The 20,165-nt window shown below is 37.3% G+C and overlaps 1 pseudogene; it reads left to right on the forward strand.

The window, feature by feature from the left end:
* Positions 1-17,987: 17,987 nt before the first annotated feature.
* Positions 17,988-18,460, forward strand: LOC109682177 (protein max pseudogene; annotated as a pseudogene).
* The last annotated feature ends 1,705 nt before the right edge of the window (positions 18,461-20,165 follow it).

Consider the following 20,165-nt stretch of genomic DNA (forward strand, 5'->3'; position numbering starts at 1 on the left):
AACAGGCAGGAGTAGCAATACTTGTCTCAACAAAGTAAATTTCAAACTTATATTGATCAAACGAGATAAAGGACACTCCACACTAATAAAAGGGGAAATACAGCAAAAGGAAATAACAATTATCAACCTATATGCACCCAATGTCAGTGCACCCAATTTCATCAAACATACTCTAAAGGACCTAAAAGCATATACAGACTCCAACACGGTGGTAGTGGGAGACTTTAATACCACCCTATCACCAATAGATAGGTCATCTAACAAAAAATCAATAAAGAAATTCTAGAACTAAATCACACCATACATCAAATAGACCTAGCTGATGTCTACAGAATATTTCATCCAACTCTGCACAATATACATTCTTCTCAGCAGCCCATGGAACCTTCTCCAAAATAGATCATATCTTTGGGCTCACAGCAAGGCTCAGCAAATAGAAAATAGAAATAATACCATGCATTCTATCCGATCACAATGCATTAAAACTAGAACTCAACAACAAAAACAACAGTAGAAAACATGCAAACAATTGGAAGCTGAACAACACATTGCTCAATGATCAATAGGTCATTGATGAAATAAAAGAGGAAATTAAAAGTTTCCTGGAAGTTAATGAAAATGAAAACACAACCTACCAGAACCTATGGGATACAGCAAAGGCAGTCCTAAGAGGAAAGTTTATAGCCATGAGTGCATGTATTAAAAGGACAGAAAAATCTCAAATCAATGACCTAATGATACATCTCAAACTCCTAGAAAAATAAGAACAAGCAAACCCCAAAACAAGCAGAAGGAGAGAAATAATAAAAATAAGGGCCAAAATTAATGAAATAGAAACAAAAAAAATACAAAGAATCAATGGAACAAAAAGCTGGTTCTTTGAAAAAATAAACAAGATTGACAGACCCTTGGCAAACCTGACTAAAATGAGGAGAGAAAAAACCCAAATCAGTAAAATCAGAAATGCAAAAGGGGAGAGAACAACAAACATCATGGAAATCCAGGAAATCATCAGAGACTACTTTGAGAACCTATATTCTAATAAATTTTAAAATCTTGAAGAAATGGACAAACTTCTAGATATTTATGACCATCAAAATTGAACCAAGAGGTTATTAATCATCTGAATAGACCTATAACACAAAATGAAATTGAAGCAGAAATCAAAAGTCTCCCAAAAAAGAAAAGTCCAAGACCTGATGGATTCTCTGCTGAATTCTATCAGCCCTTTAAAGAAGAACTAATACCAACTCTCCTTAAAGTTTTCCACTAAAGAGAAAGGGAAGGAACACTGCCTAACTCATTTTATGAAGCCAGTATTACTCATCCCAAAACCAGACAAAGACACCTCCAAAAAGGAGAACTATAGGCCAATCTCCTTAATGAATATCGATGCAAAAATCCTCAATAAAATAATGGCAAACTGAATCCAACAACAAATCAGAAAGATCATTCACCACGACCAAGTCAGCTTCATCACAGGGATACAGGGGTGGTTCAACATATGCAAATCTTAAATGTAATACAGCACATTAATAGAAGCAAAGACAAAAACCACTTGATCATCTCAAAAGATGCATAAAAAGCCTTCAATAAGATCCAACACCACTTCATGATAAAAGCTCTAAGAAAACTAGGAATAGAAGGAATGTACCTCAACATTGTAAAGACTAAATATGACAAACCTATAGCCGACATCATACTTAATGGAGAAAAACTAAAACCATTTCCTCTAAAATCAGGAAATGAGATCATGGTGCCCACTATTCCCACTCCTATTCAACACAGTCCTGGTATTCCTAGCCAGAACAATTAGGCAAGAAGAAGAAATTAAAGGAATACAAATAGGTAAGGAAACTGTCAAAATATCCCTATTTGCAGACGATATGATCCTATACCTTAAAGACCCAAAAAACTCTACCCAAAAACTCCTAGACACCATAAACAGCTACAGCAAGGTGGCAGGATACAAAATCAACTTACAAAAATTGTTAGCTTTTCTATACACCAACAACGAACAAATTGAGAAAGAATATATGCAAACAATTCCATTTACAATAGCCTCAAAAATAATCAAATACCTAGGAGTAAACTTAACAAAGGATGTGAATGACCTCTACAAGGAGAACTACAAATCCCTGAAGAAAGAGATTAAGGAAGACTATAGAAGATGGAAAGATCTCCCATGCTCATGGATTGGTAGAATGAACATAGTAAAAATGGTTATACTACCTACCAAAAGCAATATACATGTTTAATGCAATTCCCATCAAAATCCCAACGACATTCATCACAGAAATTGAAAAATCTACCCTAAAGTTCATTTGGAAACACAAGAACTGCAAATAGCCAAGGCAATACTAAGCAAAAAGAGCAATGCTGGAGGTATCACAATACCCAATTTCAAACTATATTACAAAGCAATAGCAATAAAAACAGCATGGTACTGGCATAAAAACAGACATGAAGACCAGTGGAACAGAATAGAGGACCCAGAGATGAATCCACACAGCTATACCCACCTTATTTTTGAAAAAGGCACCAAAAACATACAATGGAGAAAAGACAACCTCTTCAAAAATGTTGCTGGGAAAAGTGGTTATCTGTCTGCAAAAAACTGAAACGAAATCCATGTTTATCACCCTATGCTAGTATCAACTCATAATGGATCAAGGACCTTAATATCAGACCTGAAACTCTGAAGTTAGTATAGGAAAGAACAGGGAATATCCTGCAAGTTATAGATATAGGCAAGGACTTCCTCAATAGAACCCCAGCAGCTCAGCAACCAAGAGAAAGGAAGGACAAATGGGACTACATAAAATTAAAAAGCTCCTGCACAACAAAAGAAATGTTCTCTAAACTGAAGAGACCACCCACAGAGTGGGAGAAAATATTTGCCAGCTATACATCAGAAAAAGGACTGATAACCGTATACAGGGAACTTAAAACTAAACTCTCCCAAAATCAATGAACCATTAAAGAAATGGGCAACTGAACTAAACAGAACTTTCTCAAAAGAAGAAATTCAAATGGCCAAAAAACACATGAAAAAATGCTCACCATCTCTACCAATAAAGGAAATGCAAATTAAAACCACACTAAGATTCCACCTCACCCCAACAGGTGTTGGTGAGGATGTGGGGAAAAGTGAACCCTCATACACTGCTAGTGGGAATGTAAGCTAGTGCAAATGCTCTGGAAAAAAATATGGAGGCTTCTTAAAAATCTAAACATAGATCTACAATATGATCTAGCAATCCCACTCCTAAGGATTGCAACTGAAGTTACTCCAGAGGCACCTGCACACCCATGTTTATTGCAGTGCTATTCACAATAGCTAAGTTATGGAAATAACCAAGATCCTCCACTACTGACAAATGGATTAAGAAAATGTGGTACTTATACACAATGGAGTTTTACTCAGCCATGAAGAAGAATGAAATCTTATTCTCAAGTAAATGGATGGAACTGGAGAATATCATTCTAAGCAAGGTTAGCCAGGCTCAGAAGACCAAAAATTGAATGTTCTCCCTGATATGCAGACTTTAGATCTAGGGCAAATGCAGCAGTGTTGTTGGACTTGGGTCATACACTAAGGGAAGAGCACATACGGGAGATATGGGGATAGGTAGGAAACCCAAAACTTGAAAGTGTTTGATGTCCCCACTGCAGAGGAGCTAATACAGTAACCTTAATGTGACAGAGATCAATATGGAAAGGTGACTGGGAACTAGTGAAGAGGTCAGGTAGAGATGATTCAACTCAGGTTGTAATACACTTGTTCATGGAAGCAATGCTAGGAATCTCTCTGTATAGCTATCATATCTCAACTAGCAAAAACAGTTTGTCTTTCTTATTATTGCTTATGTCTTCTCTTCAACAAAATTGTAGAAAAGGGTATAACAGGTTCTACCTGGAAGTGAGGGGGTGGGGGGGGAGAAGCAGGGGGGCAGGGGATAGTAGGGAGAAATGGCCCAAACAGTGTATGCACATATTAATTTTTAAAAAGATCTAACACCATGAGCAAGTTGGTTTCATGCCTGGGATGCAAGGATGGTTTGACATATACAAATCAATAAATATAATACAAATACAATAAATGTAGAAAGCAGAATTAGATAGAAAAGCACATGATAATCTCAATTGGTACAGCAAAATCCTTTGATGAAATTCAGCATCCTTTTATGATAAGGAAACTAAGAAGAGAAAGAATGCAACATAATAAAGGCTATATGTGACAAACCTATAGCCAACATCATACTAAATGGGAAAAAAACTGAAACCATTTCTTCTTGCCTAATTTTTGAGGGCGTTTGAACTCAGGGCCTTATGCTTGCTAGGCAGGCATTCTACCACTTGAGCCAATCTGCCAGCCCTGTAAATATTTCCTCTAAATACAAAAATGAGACAAGGGTTCCACTCTCTCCACTTTTACTCAATAGAGTACTGGAATTCCTCACCAAGCAATAAGGCAGGAGAAAGAAATGGAAGGATTAAAATAGGGAAGGAAGAAGTTAAATTATCCCTCAAAGACTCTAAAATCTCCACTAAAAAACTCTTAGATCTCATAAACACTTTCGGTTAAGTAGCCGAATACAAAAATCAACATACAAAAATCAGTAGTTTTTCAACAATGAATAAGCTGAGAAAGAAATCAGTAAAACAATCCCATTCACAATAGCCTCAAAACTGAAATACCCAGGAATTAATTTAATAGAGGAAGTGAAGGACCTCTCCAATGAAAACCATAAATCATTTTTAAAAGGAAGCAAAGATGACAGCAGAAGATGGAAAGACCTCCTGTGCTAATGGATAAGCAGAATCAATATTGTGAAAATGGTTATACTACCAAAGCAATCTATATGCTCAATGCAATCCCCATTAAAATTCCCATCTCATTCATCAGAGAGAAAACTCAATACTAGATTTCATATGGAAGCTAAAAGACCTTGAATAAACACAGCAATCCTGAGCAAAAAGAACAATGCTGGAGGTATCAAAATGCCTGACTTCAAACTATAGTACAGAGCCATAGTGATTAAAACAGGATTTACTGGCACAAAAACAAACACAAAGGACAATGGAACAGAATATAAGGTCCAGAGATAATCCACATAGCTACATCCATTGATTTTTTATAGAGATGTCAAAACATATGTTGGACAACTGAGTGACAATAGCACATGCCTGTAACCCTAGCTACTTAGGAGGCAGAGATCAAGAGGATCACAGTTCAAAGTCAGCCCTGAGCAAACAGTTCTCAAGACCTTATCTCAAGAAAGACCCATCACAAAATATGGGCTGGTGGTGTGGCTCAAGCTGTAAGAGAACTTACCTAGCAAGTGTGAGGCACTGAGTTCAAATTCCAATGTCAATCAAAAATACAAGTGTGTGTGTGTGTGTGTGTGTGTGTGTGTGTGTGTGTGTGTTAAGAAAACAGACCCTCTTCAACAAATGGTGCTGCAAATAAAGTGGATATCTGACAGAGTCAGCAGTGGGACCTTGCCTGTGTGAGTTGGTATTTGGCCTTGAGAGAAAGCTCCAAGGAACTGAGGCAAAAGTCTCAGGACCAGACAGTGCCTGTGTGATCTGGTATCTGGCCTTGTAAGAAAACCAGACATCCAGAAAAACAGTATTCAAGGTTCCCAGATGGCTTCGTGTCCTTTAGATGTAAATAAGAAAGTTATGCTGACCATGTGCTTCTTCTGCTTCTCTGTTCCCATTTTAAAAGAGACATAACAAAGAGTTAATTTTAACTGTGCTTCCTTGTACTAATGTAACCTTGACACGTAATACTTGGCATGCTTTTTCTGACCAAATGCTCTCTGTGTAAAAGGAGTTTATAAAAGCAGTAGTATGCTTCATTAAAGTGGCTATTGAGCATCTTTTTCAGCTCTGGTCACCCAGATCCCACCAGTGAATGGCATACAGATATCCACATGTAGAAGACTGAAACTAGATCCCTGTTTCTCATACTGTACTAATATCAATTCAAAGTGAGTCAAAGATCTTTATTCAAAACCTAAAACCTAAACTTTGAAAGTCCTATAGGAAAGAATAGGGAAAACATTGGAACATATAGGTATAGGCAATAACTTCTTGAACAGAACTCCAACAGCTCAGCAAATAAGAGAAGGGATTGACAAATGAGACTGCATCGAACTAAAACACTTCTACACAGCAAAGGAAGTGGTCACTACACTGAAGAGACAGCCTACAGAATGGGAGAAAATGTTTGCCAGCTATACATCTGACAAAGGATTAATAACAAGAATGTATAGGGAACTCTAAAAACTAAATTCCCAAATATTCAACAATCAAAGTAATATATGGACAAATGAAGTGAAGAGGCAATTCCTTAAAAAATTACAAATGTCTAATAAATACATGAAGAAATGTTCAACATTCTTGGTCATAAAGGAAATGCAAATCAAAAGAACATTGAGATTTCACCTCACACCAGTCAGAATGACTATAATCAAGAATATAAATGATGACAAATGCTGGCAAGGATGCAGGTAGAAAAGGAATCCTTATACACTATTGCTGGAAATGTAACTTAGTGTAACCACTAGGGAAAACAATACAAAGGCTCTGCAAAAAACTAAAAATGGAACTACCATACAACCTTGTGATTTCCCTCCTGGCATGTATCTGAAGGAATGTAAGTCAGGATACAATAGAGACACTTGCACACCCATGTTTATTGCAGCACTATGAGCAATAGCCAAGATTTGGAAATGGCCCAAATGCCCTACAACTGATGAATGGATTGGATTAAGAAAATGTGTATAATAGCTGGATGCCAGTGGCTCACATCTGTAATCCTAACTATTCAGGAAGCAGAGATCAGGAGAGTTGTGGTTCATAGCCAGCTCCAGGCAAATAGTTTGAAAGACCCTATCTCAAAAATACCTAACACAAAACTGGTCTGGAAGAGTGACTCAAGTAGTAGAGCAACCTGCCTAGCAAGCACAAGGCCCTGAGTTCAAGCCCCAGTACCACAAAAAAATGTGATATATATATATATATATATGTGTGTGTGTGTGTATATATATATATATATATATATATATATATATATATACAATGGAGTATTATTCAGCCATAAAGAAGAATGGAATTATGTCACTTGCAGGTAAATGGGTAGAACTGCATATCATGTTTAGCAAAGTAAGCCAGGTTCAGAAATACAAAGGTCACATGTCTTCTCTCATATATGGATGTTAGACCTAAAAGATAAACATGAATACATGCATGAATATACATGTGGGACTGTTTGAGGGGACAAGATGAAGGTAGGAGAGGAAAAGAGAATGATAGAGAATGAATAATAAAATAATATAGAAATAAATTGCACTTATGGACTGAAATGGGGAGAGGAAAAGAGAGTAATAGTAGGGAATTATTTGATTAAAGTACAGTATCTTCATGTGTGAAATAACATGGCAAAAACCCCTTGAAGAAAAAATATATGCTTAAAAACACAAAGAACAGGAATGTAAAACAGGTCTTGTTTGGGGGGGTCTAGTGGGAGAGGAGAGGGTGAGTGGAGAGGGTGAAGGAGGATGAATATGATTGAAGTACTTTGCATACCTGTATGAAAATAGAACAATGTAACTCATTAAAATTGTTTTAGTAAGGAGGTAGGGGGATGAGGGAGAATGATGGAGGGGATGAAGCCAACCAAAGTACATTGCAAGCATATATGGAAATGTCATAATAAAAAAACCTGTATTAAATAATATATGCTAATTTAAAAAATAATGAAAAAGAGAGAGTCCAGTTACTATTCCTCTCTCTCTCTCTGAGTGGTTCTGGGAACTAAACTTAGGGCCCTAGGTGAATATTTGGCTACTGAGCCATACCTCTAGTCCAATAGTGAGGAACTGCACCTCAGCCCTGCCACTACAAAGTCTTGCACAAACATTGAGAATACTTCAACTGAAAGTGTATAAGTGATTAAAATTTCCAATCAAGGGAGTGGCCTCAGATGTGCAAATCCCAATGCAGAAATACAAAAAATATGAAAAAACAGGCAACATGACTTCTCTAGAAGTCAACAACTCTACAATAATCAACACTAATGATAGTGGAAAGGATGAAATCCCAGAAAAGGATTCAAAAGAATTATCAATGAAATTACAAAGAACGTGTATAAACACCTGACAGAATTCAAAGGAAATACAAATAAATAGCTGAGTAAAATAAGGAAGACTATGCAAGACATTAAAGAGGAATTCAATAAAGGTATAGATATCCTGAGAAAAACGAATGAAACTCTGGAAATAAAACTTTCAATATTAAACAAAAAACTCAGTTGATAGCCTCACCAATATATTGGATCAAGGTGAAGACAAAATGTCAGGGCTTGAAAATAAGGTAAATGAACTCACATACAAACAGAATGTGCAAACCCTATGGGACACCAATGAATGACTAAACCTATAAATCATGGTCATAGAAAAATGAGTAGAGTTGCAAGCTAAGGCTATGGAAAAATATTCAATGAAATAATAATATGAAATTTCACAAATTTGAGAAAGATATTGACATCTAAGTATAAGCTTTTTTTACTACAAACAGACAAGACCAGAAAAAAACCTCTTCACATCATATTATAATTAAAATATTAAGTATACAGAACAAGAAAAGAACATTGAAAGTTATAAGACAGAAGCATCAAGAAGAGGAAGATAAAGGCAACCATAAAAATACTAAAAAAGAATGAATCTCCCTAGATGAGTAGATAAGCAAATGAGAATTAGGAAAGAATCAAACACTACAAAAAGAACAAAATGACAGGAATTAGTACATACCTTTAAATTAACTTTGGATGTTAATAGTCTCAATTCTTCAATCAAAAGACACAGACTGGCAGATTGTATTTTTTAAAAAAGAACCAACCATGTGCTGCTTAGAAGAAATGCATCTAACTGGCAACAAAAGACAAAGTGTTAAAGTGAAAACATGGAAAAAGATTTTCCAAGTGAATGAATCTAGAAAAAAAAACAGAAGTAGCTATACTCATATCTGACAAAGCAAATCTCAAACCAAAATTACTCACAAGAAACAAAGAAGGTAACTTCATATTGATGTATGGAATAACCCATCAAGAGCATAAAACAGCCAGACACCAGTGGCTCATGCCTGCAATCCTAGCTATTCAAGAGGCAGAAATCAGGAGGATTGTGGTTTGAAGCCAGCCTGGGCAAATAGCTCCCAAGACCCTATCTCAAGAAATCTCATCACTAAAAAGGGCTGGTGGAGTGACTCAAGGTGTAGGCCCTGAGTTCAAACTCCAGTACCACAAAAAAGAGCATAAAACAATTATAAACATATATGTACCAAATGTCAGCCCAATTCATAAAACAAACACTAATAGACTTAAAAGCACACAAGAGTGAATGACTTTAATGCCACACTCTCAATAGATATATCATCCCAATAAAAAAATCAACAAGGGAACTTCAGAATTAAATGACACTATAGATCAAATAGATTTAAGACATTTATAGAATATTCCACCCAGCAGTTTTAGAATATACTTCTCAGTAACACACAGAATTTTCTCCAAATTAGAGCATGTGATAGGACACAAAGCAAGTATTAACAAATACTTTGTTAACTTATTTAATAAAAAATTAAAATAACTTCCTGTATTTTATTAGACCACAATGGAATAAAATTAAAATTCAATAGCAAGATAAACTACAGAAAATATTCAAACAGATGGAGACTGAAGAATTAACTTTTAGATGATCAGTAAGTCATTAAAGAATAAGTAGAGAAGTGAAAAACGTTACTAGAATCAAAGGAAAATGAAAAGGCAACTTACCAGAACCTCAGGGAGACAGCAAAGGTAGTGCTAAGAGGAAAGTTTACAGATATGAATGCCTATATTAAAAGATCAGAGAGATGTAAATAAATAACCTAATGATGTACCTCAAGCTCTTTGAAAAACAAGAACAAGTCAAACCCCAAATCAGTAGATTAAAAAGAAATAAAGATCAAGGCAGAAATTAATGAAGTGGAGGCTAAAAGAATACAAAGGACCAATAAAACAAAGAGCTTGTTCTTTAAAAAGATAAACAACAGTTGATAAACCCTTAGCCAAACTAACCAAAACAAAGAGGGAAAAGAACCATATTAATAAAATTAGATATGAAAAGGGGCTATCACAAAAAAAAATTAATGAAAATCAGAGGATTTTTAGGGAATACTTCAAAACTTATATTTGAATAAATTGGAAAATATGGAAGAAAGGGATAAAAGTCTAGATACATATGATCCATCAAAAGAATATAAACCAATTAACACATCTATAATGAGCAATAACCTAGAAGGATTAATAGAGTCTCACAAGAAAGAAGAGCCTGGGGCCAAAGGGATGCACTACTGAATTCCAGCAGACATTTTAAAAAACTAACACAAAAGGCTCCTCAAACTATTCCTTAAAAAAGGAAGCGAAGGAACTCTATCAAACTCATTCTATGAAGCCAGTAATACCCTAATATGAAAACCAGATATGGACACACACACAAAAGAAAATTGTAGAGGGGATTCCAAGATGGTGGCTAGAGGGAGGAAGCAGAAAGCGAGCCTCCTATAGTGAAATCTTGGAGAGACGCTGGAGACACACTTTGCAGGCATAATCACTGAGAAGAGGCATAACTTTGACCCCTCCACACCTCCAGCCAGCGCAGAGAATCTCCACTTCATGTTAAACGGAGAAACCAGGAGGGCCCCCGGGCTGCCAGTCACCCGCGCCCAGACAGCTTGGGAAGATGGGGACCGTGAGCTTCACAGTACCGCGGTACTCCCACAGACAAGCCTAGGCCAGAGCAGCATAGCCCCCTGGACAGACTGACCTCCACCCGGGGAAAAAAGAGAAACTGACTAATAAGCAATAAGAACAATAAAGACATGCAGGAAAGAGGGTGGGGTGCCCTAAGCGCCAAAGATTGGGGGAAGGGAATCCTTCCCAGGACTGTAAATAAATAAGCCAGGTGGGCCAGAGAGGCTCTGGCAGGAGCTGGGGTGCGTGCCCAGCAACCAGGAGCAGGAAAGCTTGTGAGAGTGGCAGAGGGAGGAAAACTCCACAGGAGAGGAGGGAAGACCCATTTCCCACATGAACTGTAAACAAACATGGCGGCTGGCAGGAGCAGCAGCACCACGCAGTAATCAGGAGCAGGAAAGCTTGTGAAAGTGGCAGTGGGAGGAAAACTCCACAGGAGAGGGGGGAAGACCCACCTCCCACATGAACTGTAAATAAACACGCAGGCCTGACAACGCAGGTGCAGTGTCACCTTTCCCAGTGTGCTTGGAAAGGGGAAAGCTGTAGCAGAGGCTCCCACACAAGAGAACTCTGAGCAAACAAAGCCATCGGGGCCAGGTGAGTGCTAAGCTCACCCCAGAGATCTGCATAAATAACGCCACCAGCAACAGCAGGCTGACAGCAGTGGGCAGGCAAGCCACAGCTGGAGATACCATTCTCAGAACTGTCTCCAGACTTGTTTTTTTCTTTTTCACCCTACTTTTGATGAGAGAACAACTGAATTACACCTGCATGCTGAAAAACTTACTGAAACTGTATTGCATTTGAACCTGGGACACTTGGTGGGGTTGTGTGTGTGTGTGTGTGTGTGTGTGTGTGTGTGTGTGTGTGTGTAGTTGTCTTCTACTTTATGCATCCCATTTGATGAGACAACTACAGAACAACATCTGAGGCACCATCTCCAGGATTGGAGACTGAGACAGACACCGAAATTATTAAGACTGAAACTTCATTGCATTTGAACTTGGAGGTTTTTTGGTTTTTGGGGTTTTTTTTAATTTTCTATTTTTCATTTTATTTTAATTCGTTTTTATATATAGATATTTCTTTCATTTACTTATTTTTTATTTTTATTCTTATCTTTATTTTTTTTATTTTTGATTTTCAATCCTCTCTCTGTCTCTCTAATGTCTGTTCAGCTTACTGTCGATTAGTACACTAACGCTCGCTGTTTATACCTTTGAAACTTTCTTGTCTGATACCTTCTTCTATTTTCTCCTTCTTCTCTGTGTATTTGCTTTTCCCTTTTCTTTAACTTCTTGCTTTCCATCTCAGCTCACACTTCCATTCCAAATATTACCATTGTATTATTACAAGCTAGAAAATACTTAATTGCACACAGTACAGGGACAGTAACAACACCAAATACAATGACAGGAAGACAGAAAAAACAGGGAAACCAGTTTCCCCACAGCAAAAAATTAGTACAGGAACCAGAGGGGAATGAAGAAAACATATACTCAGATCCAGACTCCAACAAAATGAAGATAAACTATGCCAAAGGACCCAATGAAGCCCACAAGAATAATTTAAAAGAAGACATACTACAGGTACTCAATGAGAATTTTATAGAGATGATACTGGATAGGGTCAACCAAAATGTATAGGAGACACTCAAGAAATTCCAAGACAACAAAAATAGAGAATTTGAAAAAGCAAAAGAAGAAATAAAGGAAACCATAGAAACACTGTATAAACACCAAAGTGAAACAGAGAACACGATAAATAAACGGATAAATGAACTCAGTACAAAAATAGACAACATTAAAGAGGAAACCACCCAGGATATGGAAAACCTCAGAAAAAAGAATGAAACAGAATTGCAAAACAAAACGGAAGGCCAATCCAGCAGAATAGAACAAACAGAAGACAGAATCTCAGAACTTGAAGATGAAATGGTAATGAAAGGAAAAACCAAAGAACTATTAATTAAACAACTCAAGACCTGTGAAAAGAAAATGCAAGAACTCACCGACTCCACCAAAAGACCAAACTTGAGAATCATGGGCATCGAAGGAGAAGAGGTGCAATCGGAGGGAATGCATAATCTATTCAACAAAATAATAATGGAAAATTTCCCAAATCTAAAGAAAGATATTCCCATACAGATGCAAGAGGCCTCCAGGACACCAAACAGACCAGATCAAAATAGAACTACTCCACGACATATCATCATTAAAACAAGTTCAGAAACTAAGGAAAGAATATTGAAGGCTGTAAGAGAGAAAAAACAAGTAACATACAAAGGTAAACCCATCAAAATCACAGCACACTTCTCAACAGAAACATTAAAAGCAAGAAGAGCGTGTGGTGAGATCTTCTGGGCACTGAATGAAAATAACTTCAACCCCAGGATACTCTACCCAGCAAAGTTATCATGCAAAATAGATGGAGCAATAAAAGTCTTCCATGATAAGCAGAAACTAAAACAATACGTGACCACAAAGCCACCACTACAGAAGATTCTGCAAAGGATTCTGCACACAGAAAGTGAAACCAAACTTAACCATGAAAAGACAGGCAGCACCAAATCACAGGAAAAGAAAAGCAAGACAGTAGAGAGTAACCTCAACTTAGGTACACACAATCAAACCTTCAAACAATTAAGACAACTAAATGACAGGAATCACCACATACCTATCAGTACTAACACTTAAAGTTAATGGACTTAATTCGCCCATCAAAAGGCACTGCTTGATGAAATGGATTAAAAAGGAAGATCCAACAATTTGTTCCTTACAGGACACCCATCTCACCAACAGAAATAAGCATAGGCTTAGGATGAAAGGCTGGAAGAAGATTTACCAAGCCAATGGCCCCCAAAACAGGCAGGAGTAGCAACTTATCTCTGACAAAGTAGACTTCAAACCTACATTGATCAAACGAGATAAAGAAGGACATTCCATACTAATAAAAGGGGAAATAGACCAAAAGGAAATAATAATCATCAACCTGTATGCACCCAATGTCAATACACCCAATTTCATCAAACATACCCTGAAAGACCTAAAAGCATATATAAACGCCAACACAGTGGTTGTGGGAGACATTAACACCCCATTATCATCAATAGATAGGTCATACAAACAAAAAATGAATAAAGAAATCCTAGATCTAAAATATGCAATAGATCAAATGGATCTAGTTGATGTCTACAGAACATTTCATCCAACCTCTACACAATATACATTCTTCTCAGCAGCCCATGGAACCTTCTCCAAAATACATCATATCCTAGGGCACAAAGCAAGCCTCAGCAAATATAAGAAAATAGAAATTATACCGTGCATACTATCTGATCACAATGCAGTAAAAGTAGAACTCAACAACAAAAGTAAAGACAAAAAACATGCAAACAGCTGGAAACTAAATAACTCATTACTTAATGAACAATGGATCATCGATGAAATAAAAGAGGAAATTAAAAAGTTCCTGGAAGTCAATGAAAATGAGAACACAACCTACCGGAACCTATGGGACACAGCTAAGGCAGTCCTGAGAGGAAAGTTTATAGCCATGAGTGCATATATTAAAAAGACTGAAAGATCCCAAATCAATGACCTAACGATACATCTCAAACTCCTAGAAAAACAAGAACAAGCAAATCCCAAAACAAATAGAAGGAGACAAATAATAAAAATAAGAGCTGAAATCAATGAAATACAAACCAAAAAAACCATACAAAGAATTAATGAAACAAAAAGTTGGTTCTTTGAAAAAAATAAACAAGATCGATAGACCCCTGGCAAACCTGACTAAAATGAGGAGAGAAAAAACCCAAATTAGTAGAATCAGGAATGCAAAAGGAGAGATAACAACAAACACTATGGAAGTCCAGGAAATCATCAGAGACTACTTTGAGAACCTATATTCAAATAAATTTGAAAATCTTAAAGAAATGGACAGATTTCTAGATGCATATGATCATCCAAAACTGAACCAAGAGGAAATTAATCACCTGAATAGACCTATAACACAAAATGAAATTGAAGCAGCAATCAAGAGTCTCCCCAAAAAGAAAAGTCTAGGACCTGATGGATTCTCTGCTGAATTCTATCAGACCTTTAAAGAAGAACTGATACCAACCCTCCTTAAAATGTTCCATGAAATAGAAAGGGAAGAAAACAGCCAAACACATTTTATTAAGCCAGTATTACACTTACCCAAAACCAGGCAAAGACACCTCCAAAAAGGAAAACCATAGGCCATTCTCCTTAATGAACATTGAGACAAAAATCCTCAACAAAATAATGGCAAAACGAATTCAACAACACATCAAAAAGATTATTCACCACGACCAAGTAGGCTTCATCCCAGGGATGCAGGGGTGGTTCAACATACGAAAAATCAATAAATGTAATAAACCACATTAACAGAAGCAAAGACAAAAACCACTTGATCATTTCAATAGATACAGAAAAAGCCTTTGATAATATCCAACACCATTTCATGGTAAAAGCTCTAAGAAAACTAGGAATAGAAGGAAAGTACCTCAACATTATAAAAGCTATATATGACAAACCTACAGCCAGCATTATACTTAACGGAGAAAAACTGAAACCATTCCCTCTAAAATCAGGAACCAGACAAGAATGCCCACTATCTCCACTCCTATTCAACATAGTACTGGAATTCCTAGCCAGAGCAATTAGGCAAGAAGAAGGAATAAAAGGAATACAAATAGGTAAAGAAACTGTCAAAATATCCCTATTTGCAGACAACATGATCCTATACTTTAAAGACCCAAAAAACACTACTCAGAAGCTTCTAGACATCATCAATAGCTATAGCAAGGTAGCAGGATATAAAATCAACATAGAAAAATCATTAGCATTTCTATACACTAACATTGAGCAAACGGAAAAAGAATGTATGAAAACAATTCCATTTACAATAGCCTCAAAAAAAATCAAATACCTAGGTGTAAACCTAACAAAAGATGTGAAAGACCTCTACATGGAAAACTATACACTTCTGAAGAAGGAGATTGAGGAAGACTATAGAAAGTGGAGAGATCTCCCATGCTCATGGATTGGTGGAATCAACATAGTAAAAATGTCAATACTCCCAAAAGTAATCTACATGTTTAAAGCAATTCCCATCAAAATTCCAATGACATTCATTAAAGAGATCGAAAAATCTATGGTGAAATTTATATGGAAACACAAGAAGCCATGAATAGCCAAGGCAATACTCAGTCAAAAGAACAATGCAGGAGGTGTCACAATACCTGACTTCAAACTATATTAGAAAGCAATAACAATTAAAACAGCATGGTACTGGCACAAAAACAGACATGAAGACCAGTGGAACAGAATAGAGGACCCAGATATGAAGCCACACAACTATAACCAACTTGTCTTTGACAAAGGAGCTAAAAATATACGATGGAGAAATAGCAGCCTCTTCAACAAAAACTGCTGGGAAAACTGGTTAGCAGTCTGCAAAAAACTGAAACTAGATCCATGTATATCACCCCATACCAAGATTAACTCAAAATGGATCAAGGATCTTAATATCAGACCCCAACTCTAAAGTTGATACAGGAAAGAGTAGGAACTACTCTGGAGTTAGTAGGTATAGGTAAGAACTTTCTCAACGAAACCCCAGCAGCACAGCAACTAAGAGATAGCATAGATAAATGGGACCTCATAAAGCTAAAAAGCTTCTGTTCATCAAAAGAAATGGTCTCTAAACTGAAGAGAACACCCACAGAGTGGGAGAAAATATTTGCCAACTATACATCAGACAAAGGACTGATAACCAGAATATATGGGGAACTTAAAAAACTAAATTCTCCCAAAACTAGTGAACCAATAAAGAAATGGGCAAGTGAACTAAACAGAACTTTCTCAAAAGAAGAAATTCAAATGGCCAAAAAACACATGAAAAAATGCTCACCATCTCTAGCAATAAAGGAAATGCAAATTAAAACCACACTAAGATTCCACCTCACCCCTGTTAGAATAGTCATCATTAGCAACACCACCAACAACAGGTGTTGGCGAGGATGCAGGGAAAAAGGAACCCTCTTACACTGTTGGTGGGAATGTAAACTAGTACAACCACTCTGGAAAAAAATTTGGAGGCTACTTAAAAAGCTAAACATTGATCTACCATTTGATCCAGCAATACCACTCTTGGGGATATACCCAAAAGACTGTGACACAGGTTACTCCAGAGGCACCTGCACACCCATGTTTATTGCGGCATTATTCACAATAGCCAAGTTATGGAAACAGCCAAGATGCCCCACTACCAATGAATGGATTAAGAAAATGTGGTATCTATACACAATGTAATTTTATGCAGCCATGAAGAAGAATGAAATGTTATCATTCGCTGGTAAATGGATGGAATTGGAGAACATCATTCTGAGCGAGGTTAGCCTGGCCCAAAAGACCAAAAATCGTATGTTCTCCCTCATATGTGGACATTAGATCAAGGGCAAACACAACAAGGGGATTGGACTTTGAGCACATGATAAAAGCGAGAGCACACAAGGGAGTGGTGAGGATAGGTAAGACACCTAAAAAATTAGTTAGCATTTGTTGCCCTCAATGCAGAGAAACTAAAGCAGATACCTTAAAAGCAACTGAGGCCAATAGGAAAAGGGGACCAGGAACTAGAGAAAAGGTTAGATCAAAAAGAATTAACCTAGAAGGTAACACACAGACACAGGAAATTAATGTGAGTCAACTCCCTGTATAGCTATCCTTATTTCAACCAGCAAAAACCCTTGTTCCTTCCTATTATGGCTTATACTCTCTCTACAACAAAATTAGAAATAAGGGCAAAATAGTTTCTGCTGGGTATTGAGGGCGTGGTGGGGAGAGGGAGGGGGTGGAGTGGGTGGTAAGGGAGGGGGTGGGGACAGGGGGGAGAAATGACCCAAGCCTTGTATGCACATATAAATAATAAAATTTAAAAAAAAGAAAATTTTATACCAATGCCCTTGATGAGCATAAATGCAAAAATTCTCAAAAATTGAAAACAGAATTCAAAGGACACATTAAAAAGATCATACACTTTGTGTATGTGTGTGTTGTTCTTGTCAGCTTGGTGGTGGTGGTGGTGACTTCCTTCTCTCCTCTGTCCTTACCCCCTTCCTACCACTGCACCAGTGGCCTATCACTAGGCATAGGAAATGAACAATAATTGAGGTAGAGAGCAACAAAGCGCAACTGTGGCTGACAAATGAGCTCATCATAATGCACTGGAAAATTTAGGGACCACACCAAAGACAGCTTTCACTGTTATGGGACTCGGTCCCATCACTCCAAGGAGAGCAGGATCCCAGGCCCAAATCCTAGACAAAACTATTGAGCATATTCAGTAGATATGCAGGAAAAAACATATATTTCAGAAAGATATTGATAACCTTAAGTGGGAGAACACTCTTCTACAACAGCAAGTCTGGAGACAGTGAGGTCAAGGGCCCAACTGAGGACGATACTACCTCTCCTTACACAATAGTCCCTACACCAATGCCTAGGGAAGCACCATTTCTGCCTTAATGAGAGGTTGTACTCTAGTTCAGAGTCAAAGCCTGAAGAGCCCCAAAGCAGGAAGAAACTGGATGGAGGGCAGCTAAGCCGTGTGAGGCAGGTCAGCAATTAAAAAAGCATCTGTCTTCTCTGTAATCTCATCCACCTCTCAGTTCATTGATAGAACCCTCAGAACCATTTAAGAGACTCTATTCTTTTTCTATTTTTTAATCTTTTATTTTTACATAGAAGTTCACAGACAAAAGCTCTCATTCACCTTCTCTGTTTTCACTGTTTTTCAAATGTAGTCCTTTCAGGGATTCCCTGTCCCCTCCAGCAGTTTTTAAAACAAAGTATCCAAACTTGGCAGCTTTTTCTTGAAGGACAGAAGGCTGGCCAGACTTCTGAGCACATGGTATCCTCCTCTAGCTACACCAGCTACATGCTTGAAGGATGCCTGCACTGCCAGGCCTCTTTTTCCAGTTTCCCTTCACCTCCAGTTGATAGGCTTGTGAATCTGTAACTGCTGTGCTTTGAGAAGATGACTGGGTTGGAGTAATCAGAATTATCCCCCACTTAAGGAAGTTTTTTTTTTTTCTGGAAAGACCAGATCCTTGAAGAAGTGTGGGTGTAAAAGGAAAGTGGGAACATATTTTCAGAGTCCTTGACAATGTTTCATTCCCTCTCTCCTCAGTCGTCTTTTTAAATCTGCCATGCTTGCCTTATGGAGGGCCACATGACACCTGTGGTGTGTATAGGAGACAGCAGCAGTGAAACAGCAGTCACCAGAGTGGTAGGGGGTGATTATTTGGGGGTGGGACAGAGTAGAACTGGGTGGTATAGAGATTTTATGTTGAGGGCAGGGGATATTTTGATCACTGCTACTGAAATGGGAATCTGACTGAATTATCCCTATTTCTGATGATGTCAATATTGCAAAGCAACAGATTCATAAAGTAATGAACAAATCTTCTTTCTTTTCATATGTGTCTGTGAAAAATAGAGTCAACTGATCTTGTATGTAAATGTCAAGATTAATTTATCTGTTACTAAACCCTCACCCAAGCATGGCCCCTTTCCCACCCTTGCTGCATGTCATTTCCCCTATCCTAGAACCTATCTCCACTGTATGATCAAGCCCTAATTCCAGCTGTGGTCCACAGACTCCAATGAAAGGCTTTACCTCCTTAGGGCTCATTTGTCTTTTTCTTACTCTGTTCCCAGAATTTGCTGATCTCTAGTATATACTCAGTAGTCTCAGTCCATTTTTTATTCCATTCCACGGAAGTAAAAATATGAAGTACATACGGGCCAAAGATGTCTTGCAAGTTAAGTCTTTTCCCGTTTTTATAAAACTATAAATAAAAACTTATTTTACACTTTTTAAAAACATCATACATCATAATCAAGTTGGTTTCATTCCAGGGATACAAGAATCATTCCAGGGATGCAAATCAATAAACATAATACAACGCATAAATAGAATCAAGGATAAGGATCACATGACCTTCTCAATATATGCAAAAAAATCCGTAACAAAATTCAACAAACCTTCCTGGTAAAAGCACTGAAAAAACTAAGAAAAGAAGGAACATACCTCAACATAATAAAGGCTATACACAAAAACATAACTAACACTGTACTAAATGGGGGGAAATTAAAAATATTTCCTCTAAAATCAGGGACAAGACAAAGGTATCAAATGTCTCCATTCTTATGAAACATAGTGCTTGAATTCTTAGGCAGAGCAATGAGGCAAGAGAAATAAAAAGGATGAAAATAGGGAAGGAAGAAGTCAAATTATCCCTATTTGAAGATGATATGATCCTATATTTAAA

This window comes from Castor canadensis, chromosome 6, assembly GCF_047511655.1.
Source record: "Castor canadensis chromosome 6, mCasCan1.hap1v2, whole genome shotgun sequence".
Classification (NCBI taxonomy): domain Eukaryota; kingdom Metazoa; phylum Chordata; class Mammalia; order Rodentia; family Castoridae; genus Castor; species Castor canadensis.